Here is an 18,608-nt window from a genome sequence, read left to right as displayed (position 1 = left end):
TTGTTTGAAATAAAATACAATGAAACATAATAAATTATAACAAATTATAATATTATATTTTATCGTAAACAAAAAACTAAAAAAATTTCTAAAGCAGAGTGTACAGAAAATAATAGGTATATTTTTGTTTTATGTACATACGATCAAATTATTTTAACTTTTAGAATATTATATTTAAATTGTAGATTCAGACAGTTAAAATCCAACAATAAGTAAACTATTATGATTGATTTTAAGAAATATTGTAGGATACTAAAATAAATGTATGCATAGATGTGAGTAATGTAGTATGCTATTTTCCATAATAACATTCAATAATGGAGGGAACCTGGAGACAACGACGTTCAAAAATCAGATGGATAAACGAGATTAAGAAGGATCTACAGCAGATAGGGAGACGTAACTGGAAATGTTGCCAAAGATCACGACGAGTGGAGAAGAATTGTTTTGGAAGCCAAGGACCATTATGGCCAGTAGAGCTTAAGAGTAGTAGGTTGTAATGACATTATTACTTGTAATTTTAAATAGAGCAATTCACTCTCATTTCATTCTAGCCAGTGTTGAAAGTTTATTTTCGACAAAAATTTGATCGACTTAAAATATTAAACAAAATTGTAAAAATCTTTTGTTTTGTATGAATATACCTAATATGTAAACATAATATCATTGGAGTTGTACCTATACTTATAAAGTATAACGATTCAAATTAATCTATTATTATTAATATTAATAATATTTTTGTTGCATGTATATTATTCACAGATCATTAACGGCATGTTAATAAATTCAAAAAGTGGCTTGGCTTGGCTGCTTCCATTTGCGCAATGCGACTGACAGTAAGTAACACCAGCTGCTACTAGTTCCCGGATGGGTGACCACCCTAGTAGTAACTAGCCACACACACCTGTGGCTTACTTATCGTAACAATGCATTATCGTACCAACCTTACCGACCACAGTTTATAATCTGTAAGGGTTAAGCTAATGGCCATAGTCGCCGGTCTTAAGTTCAATGAAAAAAAAAAAAAAATTAATATGAAGTTAAAAAGATATAGGTCAGTAGATATAGTCATTATAGCATAATATTATTATTAATTATTATTATAACACTACTTAAACATATTATATTTGTGTCCCACATGTAACGGTATTAAATGCAGATAGGTATTAGATTTATGTTTTCCAAACAGTCAATTTGTCTGGAAAATATTTTATTACAGTAAAATATATTTTTTTTAGAAAATAACCTATAAGTCTTATATACTGAACATAACGCAACGTATAACCAATCAAGTAGGTAACAATCTATATGAATATTTTGCACAGCATTCCGGGGTTATGTTTTCATTAAATAATTTAGTTAAAATCAATGTCAATAACCTTAAAATGTAGTTAAAACATATAAATAAATAATTCACGTGAGAAATTGAGTAGGTACGAATATCATATTATGAATTATAATTCATTCTATATCCGATCGTCGGATCATCCAATTTTTCCATTCCTTAACAATCAAATTATTATCCACTAAATATTATTTACAGTAAAAGAGAAGAAGGCAGGGCTTATTTTAAAGCACAGTTGGGCTTATTTTGAGTATTTGGAAAATACAGATGCGCACTTGATAATAAATGTTTGCGTAATTGATTTAAGTTAATTTATTGTTACATTAATAAGTTAAGACAAGCAAAATAGTAGTTCTGTAGTTTCTAAGAAATTATTTGCAATAAGAAAATTATTTTATATACCTAAGTACCTACCTACTTAGTAGTTAGGTAGTACGTTAACGATTAATAATTATTATAATTTAAAAATGTAAGCTACCTACCATTAATTAAAAATCAATGAAACTACTAAACTCTGTTTATTATTAGAAATCGTAGGCAAGAGCTAACTCTTTGGAGTATGGGTTTTCTAAGAATATGTAATACCGAATACCGATAAAGAAATCTTGTTAAACATGAGTCAGTTGTAAACAAAATTAAATCATTGAGTTCAATTAATTTAGTTGGTAGTTGCCAGTTGGGTAGATGTACTCGAAGATGAACTTAAAGGTACTGATGGAAAAGCTCTAAAATATATAAAATTAATTGATTTTCAAGAAAAACGAAAACATAGGCATTATGTAACTGAAAATAGATTTGTAAGTGTCATATGTCATGAAATAGTAGATACTTTGGCTATTTTTTTGCAAGACCGCATAGACATTGATGAATATTTTGTTAGTACTATTAAACCTGTTGCTAACCTTGATTGCAATGCTTATATCAGAAATGTATATTTGACGTTTTGGGAGAGGATTTAGATTTGCCTGCTCTTAAAAATGAGGACCCAAGACCAGCAATACAAATATGGTTAAACCAAAATGAACGCTGCATTAAAGACGCACCTAAAGCCAAAGAACAAGAATGGTTTAGTGGCTTATTTATGGAATCAACAAAAAGAAAATCTGAAAAAGAAACTGAACAAAAAATTAAAAATGCAAAATAAGACAGGTAAGTGAATTTCACTCTGCTATACAGTAGATTACAAGTGGGTCATTGTATAATGGACTGTATTAGACTTGAATTCAATGATATAATATCATTGTATAAGAAAAACGATTCTGAGCGGAGACGGTTTGTCAGTCTGGATATTGTTTATTGTTATTATTTATTTTACCATGTAAGTTGAATTAATATTATGATATTAGAATTTTTTATTCGTTTCTATGATGATATACAAAGCGTTAGAAATTAAAATCCCATTTTTAGCATTTTTTCGTAATTTTTCGGTGGTTTTTCCCGTGGCATTAAATAACTATTGAGAAAATTGAAAAATGACCTTTCTAAAGTACCATCTTGATCCAATTTGCTGAAAGATAAGGTACTATATGTTGAAATCTCAGCACTCCTTCTGGTAGAAATATTGTATACAGGATATAAAAAAAAAAATAAAAAATAAATAAAATAAACACCATTGTAAAACCGATAACTTCCTCGCTCCGCTCAGAATCTAAAAAGAATGTTTTAATATTGTGTTATTTGTTATGTATATAAATATTATTAGAAAAGTAAAAATAGGACATTAATTAAAATTAATTTTTATTTAATCGTGTAGTCGTGAATGTTTATTTTATGAATGTTTATAAGTATTCCACCTTAGAGCTAAAAATGTTATCATTTTTAACTATAATTTGATATTATATTTCAAGATTATTATAGTTCTATTTTTATAGGCTTATTTAAAAAAAATGCGCAGTTGATAAAAATCCTTAGAATTAACCCTGGAAGGAGGGGTCTCATTTGAAAAACAGAAGTTATTAAGACATTCCTTAAGTAGTACAAAAATCTCAAGAATTTGAAAATATGGTCTTTAAGTATATTAGTATATATTTTAAATTTGCAAAAAATTGGAATTTGAACGAATGCATTAATAAATGGCAGTGAGTACGCTTGCAGGTAAATAATTCTGTATAATATAGGTATATTATATATAATAGGTACATTATTCATATAATATCTATCTAACAACTTTTAGACATCATATGCTAAAATTAAGTGACTCGATTCAAATCGATTTCTTTAATTCGTGTCAAGTTCCCCTGCGACTTTTGTTCGTGCAATCGTTTATGTAATAATAGTAATATAGGTAACTGCCACGCGCGCCTCTTGCTATAAATATATAATAATATAATATATGTAATAATTCGCGCTGTAATATTATAATGGTAGGTACATGACGTATTTTATGGGCGGAATTTCGGCGGAGGGCGAAGAGTTAGAGAAACAGTAGGGCACGAACACATATCAAATGTATAGGTACAACCGTACAGAGTATTATTTTAACGAATATTTATCATATATATATATAAAAAAAAAAAAAACGTCAATAAAAAAATATGGTCTGAAACAGCGAGAAAACCATATACGCGTGGTAGACACGTACAAAACGCGCCGTCAATACACAAAACATGTAACGTTATATATATATATATATAAATACGTGTATTATTATTATGTATAGCTGGCAACGAGTCCAATAACGAGCTTATCGCCCGATCGACGCCGTCCATATATATTATCGTTATTTATTTATATAATATTATATGGAATGCTTTTCGCAAAAAGCTCTCCGGCTGTGCGGCTTATGACAATTTATAATATTATTATATAATATATTGAACATGCATGCATTGGGGTGATGATCAATTATTTAAAAAAAATGATCTTCTCGTTGTCTGTATGACCAGAGGCGTGCTCGGAAATTATTGATGGGGGGAGGGGGGGGGGGGTGTATTGGTCGGACATTGGTTTCAAACAAAATATTTGTAAAGTTTAGCATTATAAATCTGTTTTTTTTTTCTTAAACATCTATGTTTTATTACAACCAGTTAATATGTTGCAAAAATTAATTACCGGAAATCATTTGTTTTTATGGTATATGCTTACAACGTTCACGATTTTCAGTGTTTTGTGCTAACGATTTTTTTTTTTTTTTATGAAACCTATGTAAGTCAATGTTTTAAAAATTATGTTCCAAAAATAATTCTGACACCCACCTATAGTAGTTTTACATAACAAGTCGAGGGATATTTTCAATTTCTATTGTCCGAGCGAGTGACCACTATCTGGGTATATATAACAATTTCAAATATTTCAATTAGCTATAACTTTAAAATAAGTCTGGCCGCCAAATTTAGACTTCCCCATCGTTTTCAGCATGCTTAAATACATATAGGTACGTTAAAAAAAAATATTGAAGAAAAAGGTTGTTCAGTTAAACTATTTACGGGGGGATCAAGGGGATCCCCCATAGGTTGTATAATGTATATAATATGCAAAAGTTTTCGGAGTGCTAACTTATGGCCTCTAACTTTAAAGGCGAGACTACTGGATAAATCCCCCCTCTCCCCCCAAGACAAAAACCTAAATACTCCACTGCACAACACTAGGTATGTAATCATATTATAGACGATTCGCTCGTCCTAATCGATCGCGCGCACATCGCATAATATCTCATAATACAACAATCTACGCATACTGCAGCAGCAGCAGCGGTATATTATACACACAACACATCAGTCATCATAATATATTACCACTGAAACACAACAATATAATAATAATAATATATTGTAATAACATACAACGATGATAATAATGTACAATATAAAACCACTTCAAACGTATATCGTTTCTCCGGAACCGGAAGAGGAGGCGGAGGACTACGACTGCGGCGGGACTAAAGTAATAATAACAATATTATTATGATGTACTACCGGAGAACCTCGTAATATATCAATTAGTGCAATACAATCGCGGACGGCCGGTTGGAGCAATAATATAATACGCGTAAACGTTGCGGCAATGACATTACCTAAGTGTATAATAATATCGTATGCATGACGGTAATGTTATTATTATCATATAATAATATAATGATATGATATTATAGGTACCTGCACGACTTGCATGATAATTCTGTTTTTATTAATTCGTTTATTCGCGCGTTTACGGTAGTACGAGTGTGTGTGTTGTGAAGGTGGGTGGTGGGTGGTGCAGTGGGTACAACAGTGGTGATATACGCGTGGTGCACTTAGTACTACACATATATATAGGTAGGTAAGCGCGAATAATTTTTTCACCGTCGATAATAATATTTTACCATCCGATTTGCCGAGTGCATTACATGCGTCCGTTCAGATTATTATTATTATTTCCGTTGTATAATAATAATAATAATATGTATAAATGCATGCATGCGCTGGCCCGATCGTATCGCACAACAGCGCATGATATAATAATATATACGCGTATATTATTTATATTATTTTGATACATACACCGTATATTATATTATAATGTGTATACAGCAATATATACATAAACAGTCTTCTATGGTGCTATACACATTATTATACAGCTGATATATACAAGTATACAACATAAATTGAACGAGTGTGTTTATTAAAACGTATCGCTTTTAATATTCATAATATTATATTGTAATACCGGGAGATACGTTTTTTTTTTATTTTTTCGTTCTCGAGCCGACGACGGCGTCTACATAATAATAACAGTATGTAGTAGTAGTAATAATAATAATATATTGGGTAGGTGTTGTGTATAGTGTTGCGCATTATATTATATTATAGTGAACAAATAAATTCTCAAACAAATTTAAAACCGTTTATTAGGTTTGTGACTGGGTGTCGATATTATATCGTATACAGTATAATATGATATTACATCAGCTGTAATAATAATATACCATCTCAAAGATTCATGTCTCTGACTACGACGATCACATAAAATACATATTATAATAAAATTATTATTATTATTGCGTGTCGTAATGGCGTATCATTTTTGGATTCGGTCCATGCGCGTTTGGCGGCAAACGCTTTCATTCTCAACCCCTTCACGATCGTCTTTCGATTAAGTATATATGCGTATTAAGTATATAGTGCAAAAATATAGGGTTTCTCGAAATTCCCGTGCACATTGCACATTATAATATATTCGTATATAGTAGGTATACCTATAGCGTATTTTATTTTTATTTAATAGGTTTGCGTTTGCCCCCCCCCCTTCCTTGCATGTTGCTATTATATAGTCATGGTTCAAGCCCTGACGATTTACAATTAAGGAAGCCCTACAAATATGATACCGAAATGCATTTATGCATCAGATGTTTTTACTATACCTATCAACCTATAATAAATATTTATTTTTCAGCCATGCTAATCGGGATTTTTATTTCAATAATTAATGCTATTAAATGCGGACAGGTAATACTATACACGTACGTACACCGCTCTTTATTTGATATAAATTAAAATAAAACATAATGGTAACCTATACGTCATAAGACAATAATGGTTGGAATATTGGATTGAATCACGGTTAAGTACATTTCAAATGTAAATAGGTCCCATGTATATCGTCACCAATTTGAATTAGGTGATATTGGTCGGTTTATTCACTGCAGTGGATAATATGCCGGGTTTTAAGCTATTACTTTTTTGTCAATAATTTCACAATTATTAGCCACAAAAAAACATATAAAATTGCTTTCATATTTATTTTCATTGTTAACTATAAAACAGAGTACCTAGCAGAGTCAATCAATAAATAATGTCATATTTATAAATCATACAATCCTATGTTCAAACTATAATTTATATTATATCATGTACTAACTGATACTGCATGGCTTTGTCCGTGAATTTACATATTCTTAAACTCCATTAAATTTAAACTGCATAGATTTAAAAAAAAGTTATTTGTGTGTTTTGGACCACATATAAAATAGTATAATTAGGTATAAACTGTTATCCAATTATAAATTATAATAACTTATTTATTTTCTGTGACAATATATTATAATATATAATGCCAATACAAAATCTATGAGATTATGGTACATAAGACAGAGAAAATTATCAATGGGCGATGTAAAAATGTCTAGACTTTTATGAAACGTCTTTATATCCAATATACTCAAGTATAAATCTAAGTATTACTGGGATACCTATAGAACATACATTTAATTTTTAATTCTCACATGCTATTGTTAGAGGTCTACCTAGGTAGGTACTCAATTTATGCAATATTGGTCTACCAACTCAGAACAGTCAATTATTATTTTTTACTTGTCAAGTATATACGGAGTAGAAATATAAAATTATTATTCAAAATATTTTTTAAGTTGTGATTCCTATGCACGCTTCTGTTAATATATAGAGACGCGAATCTAGCGACTAACACGTAATTAGCCATTCCTTATATTTTCTATAGCCATGAATATTTTGATATTGTTTACAATTTAGGTACTATTTTTTTTTAAGTGGAAGGTAAAGGTTGGAAATTGTGTCATAGAAAAAAATATTTTGTTTATAAAGTGAACGTTTTCGAGTGTTCTGAAAGTAGCTTACTGTCATGTTAAAAAATAATTGGTGTAATTTACATTACATCATATCAAAAAGTTCAACTAATACATTAGTGAGTATGGGTTAGCGCCACGTCAAGTTACATTAATCAATCTAAAAGTTACTAAAAATAAATTTATATTTTAACGGTAAATAAAAATTCGTTATATTATTATTATGTCGGTAAGAATAATATTATATATTATGTAGGTATGTCTAGATCACAATAGTAAGCAACATACTTAAAAACATTAATTTATTGGTTGTACGATATTATAACTTTTGGTATAAATGTTGTTATTACCCAATACCCACAACAATTCTATAGGTACCTACATAAATCCATAATATTATATCTATACATTTTAACTTTAATACTGTGTTTAGCAACATAATATTTTACATTTACGTGTTAGGTACCCCGGTATCGCCTGCGTAATATGTTTTTACGAATTTTATGAAGACAGTTTGCGAACCATAAATTTTAATTTTAATTTCATTACAACTCAGACATAAAATAATTATTAACTATTAAAAACTCTTAAAATTATTGTTTTAAATATCTAGTTTCCGTAGTGTAGTGGTTATCACGTGTGCTTTACACGCACAAGGTCCCCGGTTCGATCCCGGGCGGAAACACAATAACATATTTTTTACATTTTAAATGTCTATCCACGTAAATCATAAAATAAGCCAATTTTTTTTTATTATTATCAATATTTTCACCATATAGATATTATTATAGGTCGTATGATACGCAACTACTAAGTTTAATTGGAAGCTATTATAGCTGTATTAATGTATTATAATATGTCTAATGTCAATGTAAAACAGATACCTAATATTACATACATAATATGTAGTGTGACACTAACATCAACAAAAATGTCCAAGCAATCAATTATTGTTTTTTTTTCGTTTTAGAACATAAATATTTAGTATGAGCCTGTAGTTAAACACTGCAGTCCTAAATACTTGTTGTAACCTGTAAATACTAAATAGTAAATACCTAACAAAGTGCCAACAATTATTATCCGAACAGAAGTTTTTCAGAAGGTTGGTGATAACTACCATTGAATTCTTATAATAGTCAATTTAGGTCAATGGTTACTACCGTCTACTCTTTAAAAAAAATAATACCCATGACAATAATAATATCTCATCAAAGTAAAACGCAGGTCACCAGCCACAATTATATAGTATTCATCGCAAACCAACCCATAAGTATGCATTTATAAAATATCAAATTATAAATTAAAAATCTAAATCTAAATATTAGGTACCTTAAGTTAAACACCGGGTACAGACATAATTATTTTGCGTTTAATTGCTTACGGAATCGCTCAAACAAGCATCTGGTTTCCGTAGTGTAGTGGTTATCACGTGTGCTTCACACGCACAAGGTCCCCGGTTCGATCCCGGGCGGAAACATTTTTTGTGTTTTATAAAAAAATAAAAAGTTTCACTTATGTATATTGTGTTTATTAATTTATTATTGCAATAATGATATTACGTAGATTTTTTTCCATCCCGTGAAAACTAGAACAGTATTCATACATTAGAAATATATATATATATTATATATTATTATTATTTATCATTATACTCGGATATTAAATAATATTATTATATATTATAATATGTATGTGTCTTAAAATTATTATGCTGGATGGGAAAAGAGGAATGTATTGGTTTTACTGCAGTGTTGTGCTTCTTTACTTTGGTACCTAATATTCTATTCCAGCGATAATGAACGATTTGAGTTCCAAGTATATAATATTTATTTATTATTTATTAATATTATCGTTTTTTTAAAAAAATGATTAATATACTCAAATTAGTTTCTAATATTTTGATTTTCGTGTAGGCAGATACATATGTTAACATATAACATATTTTTTTATTTATTATAGGAATTAATGACAAAAGTGAAAAGTTTTATAAAACAATTGTGAATTATAATTTATAGTATTATAAAATGTTAATATTTTATTGTGTTTGCAACATTGTACTTTGTAGTATATGTACGTGAATAATTATTCTAAATCACGTATTTTTTTTGGACATTTCCACTATTTCAATTCTTAACAAAAAAATATCGCAATTCAGGTGTACTCTGTAACTTCAATGGAATAAAATAAAACCTAAATATCAAATGAATACCTAGTAATTATTTTTGTTAGTAACATTTTAGTAATAATCATTAATCGAAAGTACCAACAAATTACACATTATACGTATTCCTAGGTATTTGTTATCACTGTTTTTTTTTATCAGTATAATTATTTATTGTGTGTGCTAAATTATTATTTTATATTGGAAATGAGTAGTTAGGACTTCAAACTACTCAAAAGTCTGGCTGATAGTCGATTAAAAAAATATGTAAAAAAAATTGAAACAATGAAGAGAATATAGTTTTAATTAACAATACAAATGAAAACACTTATAAAATGGCAAATAATAAATTTTTTTTCAGACTTGTTTTTATGTTAACGGCTGTTTTTTTTTATGTAGAAACAAATTTGCTAAACGTACAAAACAACACACACTCGAGTCATACTGCATTTTTGAAATGACTATATTGTGTTATCAGCAGTTTATTTATTTTATAATTAAAAGGGTTGTGCGATTGAATTTCGATGTACAATTTATTTTTTTCTACCACTAATTAGTCTTTACAGACACACACACACACACACACACACACACACACACTCTCACAAACACATACCACATACATGTTTATTGTTACAAATATGTACATCGGGTACATTCAAATAAAAATCCTTCCCCTTGGATGCAACAAAATGTATTTTAGTATTTAATTTTTTTGTTGCAAGTCAACGTTAAAGGACAGTAGGACAATAACAATTATACGTAAACCATAAAATAATAATATTGGTGAGTCTTCACTTTTATGAAAATATTAATTGTTTCAAATCAATAAATTCGTTTACACAGTTTTGTTGTTCATTTTTTTTTTTTAAAGTGACAATACAATCTGTTACTTGATTTTGTCATGTCAGTATAAATTCATAATAATATAAAATATAATATAAACACGCGTTTAATCCGTTCGAAATGTATAATTTATTATATCGTAATGAAATTATGTTCAACTAGTGCGTAGTTTCGCTGTAATATAATGTTCAATATAATAATAATAGTAATATTATTAAAATATGGTATGATAATAATAATAATTATGGTAGTTGCTGCAGTCGATTTGGAAGGAAGTTATTATTACATGACAATCGGCTGACGGCAGAGGGGACGTGCTCGGATTGTTGGCGCGGAAAAATGTCAATAAGGAAAAGCGAATTAATGCCATAAAAACCTTTTTTATCCGACCCTTCAAATAAAAAAAATTTTTTTTTAAAGTAACAGCATTAATGTATTCGTTTTATACGCTTACCGTTTTTCCGCTAAACAATCTCAAAGTACATACTGTACACATAATATATGGGTACACATAAACTGTACTAAAAAAAAATAATAATAATAATAATAAAACTATACGCGTATAGGTACCTGAAATACAATATTACGATTCGTCCCGATGGCAGAGCACTCAGCTAGTGTAGTCTTGGGTATTTCGTTAATAATTTATTACATCGAACATGCGTCTGCGACCTGCGTGAAGATATATATAAATATATAGAAATATGGGACGAAAAATAAAAATATATTCGGCTTTTCGTTTACGGTTATATACAGCTCCGACGTTTTTGCACTGGACTGTACCTATACTATTGTAACACGGCCTCTTCTCCTGGGAGCACAATATGTACACATGAGGTGGCTAAAGAGCCGAAAGAATTCGTGGCGACGAAAAGCCAACGGAATCCCCCACAGAAATTTAGTGTGCATAATACACAACATATTACATAACTATTTAGAATAATGTAATATTCGTTGTAAAAAATTCGTTCACTTTTACCTAGTGGGAACTTTGAGATTTTTCAGGTTTTAAAATTGCATTTTACGCGAAATGTTTTAACGGACGATAATAATTTAATGACTTTCGATTCAAATTCATTACATATATATCCTAGTTTTTATATATTATTATTTTCTGTGGAAGATATCAATTATCAATATTATGAAGACCGAGACGTAAACGAAGTTTTCCGATTTAAATTCTACATTCTACATTTTTAATAATAATTTTATATTTATACAATCATATCTTATAACCAAATAAATGTGACCCAATAATTAACGCCGAACTAATCAATTTTATTTTTTTAAATGCATTTTAAGGAATTTGATTAAATTAATGCAAAAGTTATTGGTTTTATATAATATATATTTTTTATTTTCATTAAATATTATAAAAATAAGTATTATTTGCAAAAACATTCAGTGTTGTATAAATACTTTTAATCATCGATGAACCTAATAAGAACATAATATTATAATGTCTTAAAACAGAAAAATATTTATTTGGATAATGCATGACATTATGTATTTAAAATTTAAATATAGAATTACTCTGTTTAAATAGTAAATATACGAGTAGATAATTGTCACGTTCGCGGTAATTTGACACTACACGCTATGAAAACAAACAAAAATCGGTCGACGTTTATCTTTTTACGACCTCTTGCGAACCCATATTTTTGTGTTTTTGTGTTGGTGGGTCTTGGCTAAAACGAGCGGTGTACGAAAATTATGGCGGCCACTAATCCCCATCGATTTCCTAACCTTTTGCTCTAACTTTTACACTCCACCACCACCACCACCACCACCGACATAATTATATTCGATCCGATAGAGCGTCAATTTGATATTCAAACGTTTGAATATACAATATATATATATTATACATATTATTATATAAGGGGACGGTTGCGCGATCGTAGGTACTGATACAAACTAACCTCGAAAACTCGTAATTTTCTATCTTGATTTTGTTACAACAAATCCAGCGGCCAATCTAATTGCAAATTGCAATTTATGAAGATTACACTTATAACAATAAGTAGGAAACTAAAATAATAACCATAATAATATGCGTTTATTACGCATAGATATATTTTATGTGTAAAGTCCACATGTAATGTATGAATCAAAATATGATCATGATATAGAAAGTCACAAAATTCATTTCTATACTTATGGGAAAATGATATAAAATGTTGTGTTATCTATTATGAACATTGATACCATCGCCAGATATAAATGTTAAAAATCAAATCGAAATGCATATGACGGCTCCTATATTGGCATATATACATTTTACATATATGAGAATTATATACATCAAACGCATTCCATGTATTTAGTCTGAGGTAAAATCAGTAAGTACCTATTATGTGAAATATGACGTATAGTAATTTATACACTATATTATGTAATAATTTATCATAGACTAGGTTTTATATTATTAAATCGAGCACATAGGGTGATTTTTTAAGCAGGATAATTAAAACTGAAAAAAGGTAGTTTCTATTTAAAAAACTGAAGTTTGTATTGTCACAGGGCCATCCTTAAGTGGTAGAAAAAATATCGAATACTTGTGAATATGGTTTTCAAATGTATTTAAATCTTCCAAAAATCATGATTTGATTAGAACCATAATTGAAGCACACAAATATGCTGATAAAGCTTAAATAGTAACTCTATATATTCACCAAGCTTTCAAACCCTCTTATTGTTATCATTTTAATTTGTTTAAACTATGATTTTTTAAAACTCACAAACCAACACAGTCTTATAAAACGCTCATAAAATATAGATACCTGCTTATTTAAACACGTGGTATTAAGTAATCATAAATATTCCAAACATCAGAATTTAAATGAATGCATAATATTAAAGGATGAAATGAGGGTGAGCATGCATGCTTGATTAATTACCCTATAAACCTATACTGGAGTGTATATATACGTATAACAGACAACAGTTCCTAACGACCATAGTCAAATCATAAAAACGAATATTATTTCGGTGCTCATGCCCGTTTCGAATTAATTATAGAATCTACGATATGATAGACATTGCGTTAAAATTGTTTGAATAAATTGTAAATACTATAGCATAATAAATATTGTACTTTGTAGTTTTAACAATATATAAATCATCTCAATTCTCGAGTTCAATTAAAGTGTGCGATAACAATATATTTTATAAGATCTTCCTTTAGTTTTCATAATATATACATTTTGATGTTGATATTTTTTTTTCCTGAAGAAATTCCAAGTATAAAATAGACAGAGAATTTAGGTTTCTTTGTGGTATTAATTATTAATATATCTTCTCATCTCTGAAATAACGCGTTGTTCAGTTTTAAATAAACTCATCTTGTACGTGAATAAAAATTATTTTGTTTAACATTTTGATATTTGTTTCACTTGTATAAACAATTTGGGAAAAAAGTCTTTCTAGACAAAAAATAAAGCTTGTATTTGAGTGCGTTAGGAACACAATTTTATTTTCAGCTTTCGTACATACCAGGGAGTTCGTCTTACGTAAACTTTAAATAAAATACTTAAATCTACTGAGATGGATTCATAAGTACCCGAGGAAATATGTAAGCTTTATCATTCCACAGGTTGATCATAAGCTAACCCCTTCAATGGTGAAAATATTTTATTAAAAAAATTCATTACATTATTTTAATATGCGATTTTTATCTATCAGATACCTACTTAAGAAAGGAAATATTGTTGTGAAGACTTTCATAATAATCAATTATTCGAGATACATTTCAATTTACGTTTCATAAAAATTTATAAATTATAATTTTAATTATGAAACTCATATGTAATAATGTCAATTTTTATCTATTACCTAATGATTTTTTTTGTTTTTTAACGTAATTTTTTACATTTTTAAGTTATTTTTTTGATATTCTATGTCAATTTTTTGTAGTTTTTGTACAATGTGGGGTCATTCTTCTCAAATATTAGATTTTAAAGACAATTCGCATAATATTCAAAAAATTAATGTTATAACTATTATTGTGGGGATTTTGTTGTGATTAAATTAATGGCGTACCTATTTAATTTACCGCTTGCGTGTTCTACATTTATATGAAACAAGTGCTAATCATAAACATTTTAACAATTTTATATAATTCTTAACATTTAATTGTAAACTATTGTCTATTAATATTACAATTCACATTTCTGATACTCATTATCACACCCATGTCTCTAATAAAAATTATTATTTTTAAATTAGATTTTTTGGTGATTTTTAAGTTAATATTTTGGAGTCTTTAGGGAATTTTTGTGTATTTTTCAGGTGATATCTACTTACAAGTCAATATCAACGTACCATAGAACAGTGTAATTAGGTCCATACTATAAATAGCTTAAAGTGAATTTTAATATTTTTTAAATGTAATTGTTTATACTTTGATAGTCAATGATAATAATACAGGTTATGGATAAATAAACAATAATATATTTTGTGTTACAAAAATAAATTCTATAATCATTAGTTTTCTATTAAATTATCAATTTTATAATATTGTATCTTTGTTTACAATTTACAATTTACTATTTTATTGTGCCATCAAGTATACATTAAATATTTTTATTAATATAAAATAAATTGTATTTTAAATTCTGAGTGGATCGATGAATGTATTGATTTTACAATGATGAGTGTTTTTTAATTTTTAAATTTTTTTTGTGTCTGTGTACAAGATAAATAATCGAAATAATGCTTCGATTTTTAACTTCAATATACATAACTTTTATTTAATCATAGCCTTACAGATTTTTTTTATGAAGTGCTTTTATTTAAATTTAAAATTTATGATATAAAATCAAATTGCAAAATATGAAGCTAACATTCATTGAACTTATTTATTTTAAAGTTTTTGTTATGGCCAATACTCTATAGGCAAACCAATTAGTCATGTTTAAATAGAAATAATAAATATTTCTTGTAATTAATTTTCGTTTTATAAACTCAATTCTTATATTTTATATACCATTCCACCATAAAATATTTGCATTTATAGAATTTGATTAAATACATTCAACTACAGTTTCAAATTGAAGTGTTATATTTTGATTTTCAATGTTTGCACTTATTTAAAATGTACGTTAAGTTTTTAAACTCAAAGAACAAACGTTGCGTACTTCACAATATTAAAAATCATGCCTATCAGCTTTTGTTGAACCTGATATAAAACGTAACAAAAAAGGTTTATTGAAACAATATTAGAAATAAAAAAATGTAATTTATTTCTATTGTATAACTGTAATTTTAACATAATATTATGTTTCCGCGTAGGTGACTGATCGTAATTACACCTTAAGTTGTACTGCAGAGTTATACATTCATTTAATAAAAATATGAACTTAGGCGGTACCAATATTTCTTAAGTCATATACAGCACTATTTCCTCTTACTGTGTTTTCTTAATCGTAAGTAATAAATTGCATATGAACTAACACGAATACTAAACCTATAATTTAATTATTTTTGAATAGCGTGTTAAAACTTTTAGGAAGCTGGTTACATATAGGTATTATGTTGTATACGTCACGGTCTAGAAACTAAAAAATAATTTTAGCACATGACCAACTTTCCGGATTACACTTTCAAACTTGTTCAAAATCAGTCATGTAGGTATAGTGTTTAAATGTTAAACAAGACGTATATTATTATACACTGCCTCATGATATATATTACGTTGTATATGGGAATATTTAAAAATACATTTAGACTAAAATTATATGTAATACGCTTGAATGAACGATATTATTAATGATAAGTATTTTAAAACTCATTTGCATGAAATTCGGCGCACGATAAAAGTCGAATTTATTATGTTGGGTGTCTATTATGATTTATGGTGCCAATAATATTCTAATTGAAGTTGACTCGTACAAAATATATTATTTACAACACCCATCATGTGTATGCAAAAGAACTAGAAAATGTATCGCTGTTTAATTATTATTAGTTTTAAGATTATTTTAACTAAAATTAAAATAAAATTTTGAAAAATTTAATCAGATAAAACTATTTTCAAATATTTGTACACTGTAGTATGTAAATTAAAACAAAAAAAAATTGAATAATTTCATTTTTAAAATTGTATTAATGAACAATTATAAACCAAATGATTTTATGGTATTTAAATATGAACAGGATTTTGCCTGTGGAACTTTGGGAGAGGGTGCAGTAGATTTTAAACACGTGTGTGTTTGTTTTGGCAGAATTTTTAAGTGGGTACCCGTAGGTATCTACCATGCCCGGGTGGGAGATGGCGGCCTCTCTCTCCGGACACCATGACTGCCCGCCTTAGTCTGTTCGACCACTCCGTTCCAGCTCCATTTCGACAGCATGTACATTTTCGATTTTTCCAATTTTGATATGTACAATATTTTGCGGATAATTTGCGTAATTTTGCGGACAAATAGTTTTTTAGCAAATCATAAAAAACAGATGACATGCTGGTGAAATGGTTCGAAAAATTAAAAAATTAACTTTCTCTAATTTTTATCATACCGTTATTTTGCGGATAAATCGCGCGATTTTGCGGACTTATTTTCAATTTTTGCAGACAAATAGTTTTTTAGCAAACTAAAAAAAACTTTGCAAAAAATTAAAAAACGACTTACTTCACTTTTTAGTATACCACCATTTTGCGAATAAATCGCGCAATTTTGCGGACTAATTTTCAATTTTTGCGGACAAATAGTTTTTAGCAAACTAAAAAAACTTTGAAAAAAATTAAAAAATGACTTACTTCACTTTTTAGTATACCACCATTTTGCGGATAAATCGCGTGATTTTGCGGACTTATTTACAATTTTTGAGGACAAATTGTTTTTTAGTAAATCATAAAAAACAGCTGACATGCTGGCCAAATGGTTCGAAAAATTAAAAAATTAACTTTCTCTACTTTTTATTATACCATTATTTTGCGGATAAATCACGCGATTTTACGGACTTATTTTCATTTTTGAGGACAAATAGTTTATTAACAAACTAAAAAAAGCTTGCAAAAAATTAAAAAACGACTTATTTCACTTTTTAGTATACCACCATTTTAGTAAGTCGTTTTTCAATTTTTTGCAAAGTTTTTTTTAGTTTGCTAAAAAACTATTTTTCCGCAAAAATTTAAAATTAGTCCGCAAAATTGCGCAATTTATCCGCAAAATGGTGGTATACTAAAAAGTGAAGTAAGTCGTTTTTCAATTTTTTACAGTTTTTTTTAGTTTGCTAAAAAACCATTTGTCCGCAAAATTACGCAAATTATCCGCAAAATATTGTACATATCAAAATTGGAAAAATCGAAAATGTACATGCTGTCGAAATGGAGCTCTCCGTTCCCCATATGAATAGTATATTTTGTATATTTTTGAATGATGCCTTTTAATTTTATTACACTACAAAAATCATATGTAATTCATATTTAAAAGAATTTTGACTATTTATTTATTGACCGGATTATAATATTATTTTAGGTTTATTTTTTAACGTATAATTTTATCGAGTATTTAATTGTTCGCATAGTATTCTGGTTATATATAGTTTTATATTAGTTAATAAACTAGTCAATGGTTCTTAGTTATTTTAGTTAAATGTTATCAGTACAAATTGCCTGATCTAAAATTGAGAAATAAAATAATTAATAAATATTAAATAATAAATTAAATAATTATATATAACTATATAAGTAAATAAATATTTGTCAATTATCCATGAGGGGAGGGGGGATAATA

General features: G+C 28.1%; 1 protein-coding gene and 2 non-coding genes across 3 annotated transcripts in view; 2 read left to right on the top strand and 1 right to left on the bottom strand.

The window, feature by feature from the left end:
* Positions 1-18,608, bottom strand: part of LOC100168093 (hemicentin-1) — a 197,407-nt gene that overhangs the window by 78,416 nt on the left and 100,383 nt on the right. The window lies entirely within an intron of this gene.
* On the top strand, positions 8,478-8,550 carry TRNAV-UAC. The gene has a single exon. It is a non-coding gene; the product is annotated as a tRNA-Val (tRNA).
* TRNAV-CAC lies at positions 9,270-9,342 on the top strand. Its single transcript has one exon. It is a non-coding gene; the product is annotated as a tRNA-Val (tRNA).

The sequence above is a fragment of the Acyrthosiphon pisum genome, chromosome A2, assembly GCF_005508785.2.
Source record: "Acyrthosiphon pisum isolate AL4f chromosome A2, pea_aphid_22Mar2018_4r6ur, whole genome shotgun sequence".
Classification (NCBI taxonomy): Eukaryota; Metazoa; Arthropoda; class Insecta; order Hemiptera; family Aphididae; genus Acyrthosiphon; species Acyrthosiphon pisum.
The sequence above is the reverse complement of the archived record's forward strand: the minus strand, read 5'-3'. Positions and strand labels throughout refer to the sequence as shown.